Source organism: Phoenix dactylifera, chromosome 14, assembly GCF_009389715.1.
Source record: "Phoenix dactylifera cultivar Barhee BC4 chromosome 14, palm_55x_up_171113_PBpolish2nd_filt_p, whole genome shotgun sequence".
In the NCBI taxonomy this organism is placed as follows: Eukaryota; Viridiplantae; Streptophyta; class Magnoliopsida; order Arecales; family Arecaceae; genus Phoenix; species Phoenix dactylifera.
The window spans coordinates 15,052,054-15,061,619 of NC_052405.1; positions in this window are offsets into that span (position 1 = coordinate 15,052,054).

Here is a 9,566-nt window from a genome sequence, read left to right on the forward strand (position 1 = left end):
ACCATTAAACTTTTCAGGTTTAATGGCACTATGATCATCAAAAGAAGCTCTTTACAGAGTTTTGGTTGTTTAATTGGTTTTGCATATACAAGTTTTCAGGGGTTTAGTCTTATATGTACAAGTGTTTGATTAGTGGCACTACAGAAAAATGGGCCTTTCCCGATGCATTTTTTCCAACGCTAGAAAGAAGCACCGGGAAAAAAGGAAACCACGCCAAAATGTGTCGACGCTTCATTTAAGCGTTGGTAATTCTCAGGAATAGACGATGCTTATTAGCGTCGTCATACTCTGAGGACTCAGACGACGCTTATAAGCATCGTTATAAATCAAATTCACAACAAAACCACAGCGGCCGCTCTCCTCCTCCTCATTTTGCATCCCGATCAAGCCCTAGCTCATCTCCTCCTCTTCGACGATGAGCGACCGACGTCCCTTGTCCTCTCTGGCGCCGAGCGACGTCCGATGCCAAGCTCCTCTCCTCCTCCCTCCTCTTCGGCGCCGAGCGACCGTCCGCATCCTCCTCTCCTCCTCCCTCCTCGCCGACGACGAGTGACCGACCCTTGTCCTCTTCGGCGCTGAGCGATGTCCGATGCCAAGCTCCTCTCCTGCTCCCTCCTCTCCGGCGCCGAGCGACCGTCCGCATCCTCCTCTCCTCCTCCCTCCTCTGCGGCGCCGACCGGCCGACCCCATCTCCCTCCGCCTGAGAAAGAGGTAAATTCTTCTTTCATGCAAAAGATACAAACCTTATCCTAGGCCGAGATGTGATAGATTTTAAGCCATTTCTTCGATGAAACAGCATGATTAAACTTGAAGCTAATATACAGCATGATTAAACTTGTACCATGGACTGCTGGAATCCATCAATGCAATTTAGGATCATAATATCACAAATACCTTCTCTTGTAAACCTAGGATCATCCAAAGATGCCGATCTTAAATGTAATCATCAAACTGAGATGTGGGAGAGAGAAGTCTGCTGTGGTGATGAATGACTGCTCATAAGAATTAGTAACCGGGACAAATGCCTCCCCAACATTTGGAGTTCTCTGAAGTGGTCAAATGGAATTGGACAAGAAATAAACTCTCGGGCAAATGCAAGGGAGCTGTAAAACAGAGGCATTAGTAGCTGAAAGTCTGCATGTCAGAATAACTCTACTTTCTAATATGGCAAAATGAGACTGTTTTCATCTTGATCCACTAATGGACTAATTTCCCATCCATATTTCTGTAACTTGGGAAAAACCTACAAGATGTGTATCTAATGTAGATGTGTTTGTGCAAAATAAAAACTTTAGACCTGCCCAATTGTCTGAGACATGAATAGTCAGTAGATGATCAGTAGACTCAGGCATGCTCGGAGATCACCCTAAAAAAATGAATATTTTGGAAGTATAGTGGCATACTACACGAAGACACTAAGCTATTGAATAAATTGCCTTCATATAAAGGAGTGCCCCAAAGGCCTAAAATGGTGCATTAAGGGGAGATATGATGGTGAGATTTGGTAGCTGTGCAAAGCGATTAGAAGGGTTTTGGAAGCCTTCAATTTCTAAGGTTTAAAAGGAGGAACCATGCTAATCTCTTTCTATCCATTTTCTGAAAGTGATACTTTTCTATTTCTCTTTGTTTTTTTTAAAAAAAAATAGAGAGGAACTATTTTTTGAAACTCTTTGAAACTATTTTTAACTATTCTATCATATAGCATGTATCAAGATAACTAGCTTACCAATATACTTTTTGTTGTAGATGGATGATAATGGGAGGGAGCCTAGTAAGGTAAAGTTTTATAAGATGACTCACACCCACCGAGATGGCAGTTTTATTCGGAAGAGTCAAGAGATATAGTTGTATGTATTCATCTTTGAATCTTTCAACGATATTATTATTAGTTCTATTATAGCCATACATTAATATGATTTTTTCTTTTGAGAGATATAGGATAGGGCAACAACTCTTATTTTAGAGCGTGTCGGGGAGTCATCATCATCCGACGCGATCAGTCATGTCGAAGCTCAGGTGCTCACCAAATTATTGGGCCCAGAGCATTATGGTCGAGTGAGGGGTTATGGCGTTGGAGTTACCCCCACTCAGTTGTCTGTAGTGGGCATGTATACAAGAAATGCTGGAGAAGGTAGTAGCAATGCAGAAGTTAGTAGACTTCGGACAACAATTGAAGATATGAAGGATCGCCATCAGGCAGAGTTGGCGGAGCTGAAGCAGAACCAACAAACTTTGCGGTCTCAGCTTGAACATTTTTCATCTATGTTACAATGATTTCTCTTTCCTCAGGTAAATAACTATATGTTTTTGATGACTTTACATAATTATCACTTATTTTCATGAGTTAATGATTTTCATATTCTAACTTCTAAAGTTTTTCTTTTTTTTTTTGTAGATTCTTGATACTTCAACAGCTTGTAGAGATGATGATGGTGCTAAATCTGGTCCCTGATATTTTTTAGACTATTATCTAAGGAGTTTTATATGTATCTTTCTTACATCTTTCAAAATACATTGTAATTCTAAACTTATTATGTAAATTTCATCATATATGATAATATGAATATTTTGAATGATCTGAATGTTTGTCTTGATGTAAATGTAATGCAGGTTCATATTGCTATAATATGTTTCTTAATATGCATTGTTTTTTCTAATTTGTTTTTTTTAAAAATAATCCACTCTCGATGCTTTAAAGCGTCGTTAAAAAACTCCTTTGGCACGGGCTGGCATGCTTTTGCCAACACTTATAAAGCGTCGGTAAAAAGATTTATTTTAGGCGATGCTTACAAAGCGTCGGTAAAAACCTTTCTCCGATGCATATAAGCATAGTTTATGCCAACGCGTTGTTGCGTCGGTAAAACCATCGGTAAAGCCATAGTTTTTTCGATGCTTTCTCTTAGTGTCGGCAAAAACTTTTCCTACTCAAGTATCGCCGACGCTTTTGCGACGCTTTCTTTAGCGTCGGCTGGATTTTTACCGAAGCTAATAAGCATCGGTAAAGGCTATAAAAAATACCGGGAAAAACTATTTTTTTTGTAGTGTGGCCTCCAATAATACTACTCTAGGTTTTTGAAATTCAAAGTTTAAATAGAGTGAGTGCACTAATAAAGAGCAGATAACAACAATAATATAAAGTAAATATGAACTAAGGATGAGACCAATTATTGTAGCAATTATAGGCTTCAAATTTGAATGTAATATTTAAAACATAATATATTTTATTTGTGGGGTTTTTTCCAAATTTTGAATTCAAGTTGAAAGTGCTTTTCAAATTTTGAATTAAATATGAAAATTAAGGAGAGTTCAGTATTTTTTTCGAAAACAATTTTCCATGTTTCTAACTTCTACATGGTTATCAGTGCAGTAAAAATAATTTATTTTAGATTTGATGTTACTGTTTTAGATTTTTTTAAACTATTTTCAAAGCAATAAAAAATGATTTTTATTTTAAGATAATTTAATAACTTCTGCATTATTTTCCTACTATATCCCGGAGTGTCCTAAAGAAACTTGTTTTTTGATCGATTTGCCAAAGAAGTTACAGAACAAGTCTAATGACAAAGAGTAGATAGGTGTACGTGTGTCCTACCAACATTAGCATAGCTAAAAAGAATATGATTGAAGAAAGGATACAAGAGTAGCATGAATGCAGGTGCTTTACCTTCAAGGACTTTTACTACCATCTCATTGATGTTCGAAGAAAATAAACTTGGATAGGGATAAGAGTTTAGCCTAGGATAAGGGAGGAGAAATCTATGCTAATACTACTCATAAAGTAGAGTTCTACTAGTAAATAAAGTATAGGGTAAAGTAAAGTTAGAGCAAAGATAAGTAAAGATAAAATAAAATTGATTAGTATGCCGAAGGTCGAAAGATTTCTTATAGAATACAATTTTACTTATTTATACACAATACATTAATTTTAAAATAATTGTTGATCCCTGCCCACCTCATCATGATCCTCAGTGATTTTGGAGGTTTTCTCCCACGGTCTCATATGTAATATAATCATGAGCTAGATCACAATCCAACATCCTTTGGCCTGTGACTCGCACCTGTGCATTGTAGTTGATCATAGCCAGATCCCGATCCTTGGCCAATTTATCAATATTATAGTCGGATTTTGCCTCTTCAGCCTATGTCTCCATACTTTGTGGGATTTATCATTGTTGAATCCTATTAAATTCAGCACGGTTCATATGATATTCATCTGCTTTGACTCCATCTAACTTTATCCACTGGCATTTGCTCATGGCTGTAAGCTAAGTTATTGAGATGAGGTGTAAACATGCACAAAGTAGAGAAAGGAAAAGAAAAAAAAATAAAAAAAAAAGGGAGGCTGCTATTGTAATGGGAGGCTAATCCCTTTGGTTAAGGGTGATGGGAGAACCCTTGACTAATTACTCTCTTGAAGTAAACTCTGAACCTTGGTTTTAATTGAGTACATCTTTTCATATGTTCTGATTCTCTCTTATTTATTTTTTTAGATAGATTCATCATGTTTTATATTTATTGATGCATGGATTGCTCTGATATTTGATTTGTCGTAGACATAATTGACACGATGAATGCTTAAACATTGAGTTCATGTATTCAAACGATATATTTCATGATTAGAACTATTTTATTTATTTGATCCTTGATCGAGAATCGCCGACTTTATTTGTTGAAAGTAATATTATCAAGGGGGATTCCGGATCCCTAACCATCTCTATCTTATTGAACTTTGTTTATTCACCTATTATTCTCTGCTTAAAAATGCTTTCTTTTTTTATAACGAATCCTTATTTTGACCCCTATCGAATCACGCCAAAATATGGTTATCCAATAAAAAAAGGCTTCGCGGGCGTTATGAAATATCTAGGTCGTTAGGCGGTTATACCTGCATGCCATAGCTTATGAGTCGACGGTTGTTCTGGGTACATTTTAATAGGTATATAAAAAGGTTCATGTTGTGGGTTTGGAGGAATGGGAAAAAATAAACCTCGTTTTTCTCATCGGAAAAAAAAAGAGTGGAAATCCTTACTCTAGGTATCTATGTATGAAATGTCAATTCTCAAATGAAGCATTCTTCATCGAAATGTGAACTTCTTCTTTCCGGTTATCGGTGAAGTAGGTCCAATGCCTACTTTTTGGCAGGGTTGCATTCGAATATGAAATTTCCTCCCAGACCTAGTAAACTAACTAGCCCATGAAATGGAATAACCCCGTGGATCGAATGAAATAAATTTATTATAGTATATTTATTATAATAAATTTATTATAGTATATTTATTGTACGACCAACCAATTACTTGAAATGAAATGAAAGATTCGAACAAAAAAAACTTTTAAATACAGAAATTTATGGGTTCAATGTGAAAATTTTTATGGAAAAAATTATCAAAAATTTTTTAGGTAAAAAATCAAATAAAAAAAAATTCGATTTTAAATATTTCTATTTATTTACGGCGACGAAGAATAAAACTATCACTATATTTTTTGTTCTATGGAAGCGGGCGGGCTGCTTTTTAGAAGTTCGGCCCGGTTTTCTATTTTTGACGAAAATCAGGATCCGAAGCGGTGGCTGCTACAAGAATGGAATATTCCAAAGCATTCGCTTCTGGAAGAATTTGAACTAATTGTGCAACAGTCGAGCGTTTTACCCGAGGCTTTCCCAGGGCGGCTGGGCTAGGGTGGGCCTCTTTCTCTTCCTTAGTATGCCCCCTCGGCCCTTTCCTTCTGCCAAAAGTATTGGAAGCTTGAATGGAAAATTTAAATATTTTATTGAGATATTTTGCATAGATTTTAATTTTGAATTTTATCATTGAAATCTAATCTTATTTTTCTACATAGATTTTAGAGAAACAATCATTTGGATTTTATCTGAAAAATCTGATCAAAATTTTCCTCACAATTTTCGGAGCAGCAAGGAATACAAATTTATTTAGAAATCTGAACTAATTTTTCCGTACATGTTTCAATGCAACGAGTAATAGGATTTAATATTAGGATTTAAACTAGTTTCTGGACATATTTTAAAGCAGCAAGTGAAGGGATTTAGTTTTTGCAGAGTTATTAAAGCAGAAAATAATAGAACTTTATTTGATAGATTAGTTTTCTGCACATATTTTGAAGTTACAAATAATAAAATTTTATTTGAAAAACTAGTTTTCTGCACAGAGTTTAAAGAAACAAAATTTTCTTTTGAAAAATAGTTTCATAAAAGTTGTACAACTTTTTATAAAATAAAATAATTATATTTAATACTACACAATCAAAATAAGATCTACTATGTTGTTCTAGTATGCAAATACGGGTAAAGCATGCTAGCTATGTGTGCACGTAGGCATACCACAGTCTATCATGATAAGCGCATGGGACAACTAGCCAAGCCGAGCGAGCGCACATTTGCATATGTGGTCATCAACTGATTTTTTTTAAAATCGAATTTGAGCTTGGAAGAACCAAACATCGATAAATGCAAGCATACTTGCATTCATTTATTCAATATTATACTATTAAGATAGGACTTTCAAATTTAAATCATTTCAAAGAGAAAATAGTTATAATGGACATAATTAAAATTTTATTTAAAATTTTGATTTTGTTATAATAGAAAATTAAAGATTAGCAATGATTTTTTTGATTAATTAAATTATTATTGTTAGCCATTACAACCAGAAATCGTTATGATAGATAAGTGCCAAAATAGCAATATAATGGATATTTTTAACTTTAAATAATATTACTTCTTCAATTTGATGACATTATTATTATGATGGGGACATCAGAGCCCTTCATCCAGATGATCCTGAGCCCCCGGATTGAGTCAGACTCGTTTATTTGCATATTTATTTTATTTATTTTATTTCTGGGTTCATTTGCATTTTAGGGCTTATTTGTGTTATTTGTGAGCTTATTAGGAGTTATTTTTTTGTAAGGTGGTTTTATGTTAATTGTGTTTATTTGGCCCTATATATAGGGGACTATTTTCATGATTAGGGTTTTAATGAAGAATTAAGAATTTCTTTCCCCCACGTTTTCCTCTCCTTTCTTCCTCCTCCCTTCTCCTTCTTCTCTTCTTCTTCCTCCTTCTCTTCTCCTTCTTCATTTCCTCTTTCATCTCACAAAAGTACATCATCACCACCGCAGTCATCCTTCCCGAATCTGGTTCGGCATCAACTTGGTATCAGAGCAAGGCTGGTTTTGCCCATGTTGCCAAAGCCCGATCCATTTATTGGAGCAACAGAACATCTTGCCCTGTCAGACTTCCTGCCATACGAGAAAGGTTCCGATCCTTTCTCTGCGGCTACTCTGCCCCTTCCACCCATCACCGCGCCCGAGGCCACCACCACCCCGCATCGCACCGCCTCCCGGCCGTCCAACTCTGCCGACGAGCACCCCACCGAGCCGCCCACGTCTGCCACCGGCCGCCTGCGCTGGGTCCGCAGAGGAGACTGCCGCCGTGGAAACAACCTGTGGTCAGCCATCGTCTGTCGCCAAAAGTCCACAGCCGCCACCAGCCGGAGCTCGTGACCTGCCGCTGCCTGTGATCGCCGACCCGCCCCACGACCGCCGCCACAGAGATCGGCGTATCCTCCCGAACCCATCGGGAGGTTGAAGAAAGGATAAACGGGTAAGGCCTAAACCTGTTAACCCACGATTCGGTAGCCCGGATTTGCCACAAAAAAAAAGCAGTGCACGTGAGTTGCACGTGCGGGTCGTATGGGTATCGGGTCGGGTCAAACCCGATAACCCGAATCGTAACGGATCCGAGTTAAAAAAAAGGCAAAAAGAAAAAACTTGACCTGTCGTCTTCCTCCTCCGCGGCCGTCCGCAACGCCGTGCCGCCGTTCGGGAATGCTGTCCTTCCGTCGCCGAGCGCTGTCGCCTCCGATCTCCTCCTCCATCGGCCGCCACCCTTAAGTCCCGCCGTCGTCGTCCTCGTCTCGCCTCCCTTCGGCCGCCACCTCTTCCGACGCCGACGAAGCTCCTTCAGGCCGTCGCCGACCACCGCTGCATCATCGGAGATGCCTGCGTCCGCGTCCCGGCGCTGCCGACCCGCCTCCGCCGGATCCCATCTCCCCTGCCAAAGTGCATCTCTCCAGGATTTCAGTCGAAACCCTTTCACTGCCCCCTTCCATCCGCCATCGGCCTCACAGCCCCATCAGCCGAGCCGGGCCCTCAGGGGCCAAAGAACGCGACTCATTCCCGCGCCCAGTCCACAGGCCGCGCCCACGCCCACACTCGATCCAAGGCCCACTGCATCACCTGCGGCCCAACCGACTATAGGGCCCGCCCACTGCTTCAAAGGCCAATTCACAAGCCTCCTTCATTTACAGGCCTGCCAGCCACACCACACAGCACACCCCATAGTTGGCAGGTCCTTCAGGCCCACAAGCTGCTTCGACCAGCTAATTCGTGCCTTCGACAAGCCAATTAAAGCCAATTGAAGGATCCATCAGCTACAACCCACTCCTGATCATCGCCCACAAGCAAAGAACACTGGTCGCCTACTTCACGACAGGTAATAAGGTTTCTAGTTTTCTTGGGCTTGTTCATTTAATTATGTTCTAGTTCTCTTGGATGATAGCCACATTTTGAAACTTATATTGATGTCAAAATTCAGAACATTAAACCTTTCATTTCCGAACCCGTCCTATTACCCATTAAATCTTGATATTAAATTAGCACACTTTTGTAACAGGACGTTTCTCAACATTCTTCGATCAGGTTGATTTAGGATCAAAACAACTGGACTACTTGATTGCAATCTAATTTCTTAAATTGAATAATCTTAATCCTTAATTCTGAATAACCGAAGTAAAAATCAGCAATATTTAAACTTTAAGTTATTCTTGTGAAGACTTGTTGATCTCTGAAATCATAATAGATTGCATTAGTAGGTTGTCCTGCATCAAATCTGGTCCTGTATCATACTTATAAAGGTTCATTAGTGACACTGCATTTCACATCATCACCCAGTGTCATCATTGCAAGCCAACCTGTAGTGATATGGAGCACTATCTTAATCAACCTAAAACCTCTGTAGCTACCATGAATTCCAACATTTTGAGATCTCTCCTAGAACAGATCGTTGCCATGCGGGCTGGATACAAGGAATTCACACAAGAGATCCGTGAGCTCATGCAAAATTCTAGGATCCCTACACCACCAACCCCTATTGCAGCCCAACCTAAAATTGGTTTGGTTGCACCACCTGTAATCCTTCCCCATTTTCTTGGGCACCAAACCCAATACTTAAGGTGTCAATAATTCGACCACATAGCATCCCAATGTTCCATTAGGACCTACTTGATTACTGAACCAGAAGTTAGGAGCCAAGAGGTCGAATATGTCGAAGAAGTCTATGAACCAAATATAGAAGACTATGAAGAAGACTTTGAAGACGAACCTATAGAATTAGATTTTGTCCAAAATGATTCCCAAAGGAAGACTATTGATCCAAGTACAACCAAGCCACTTCACATCACTACTGTGGAAGAGGTAGTGACAGATATTGAGAGCCAGTCACCTGAATTGGCACTTGTAGCTAAAGATACTCATGTGGAGTCCAATCT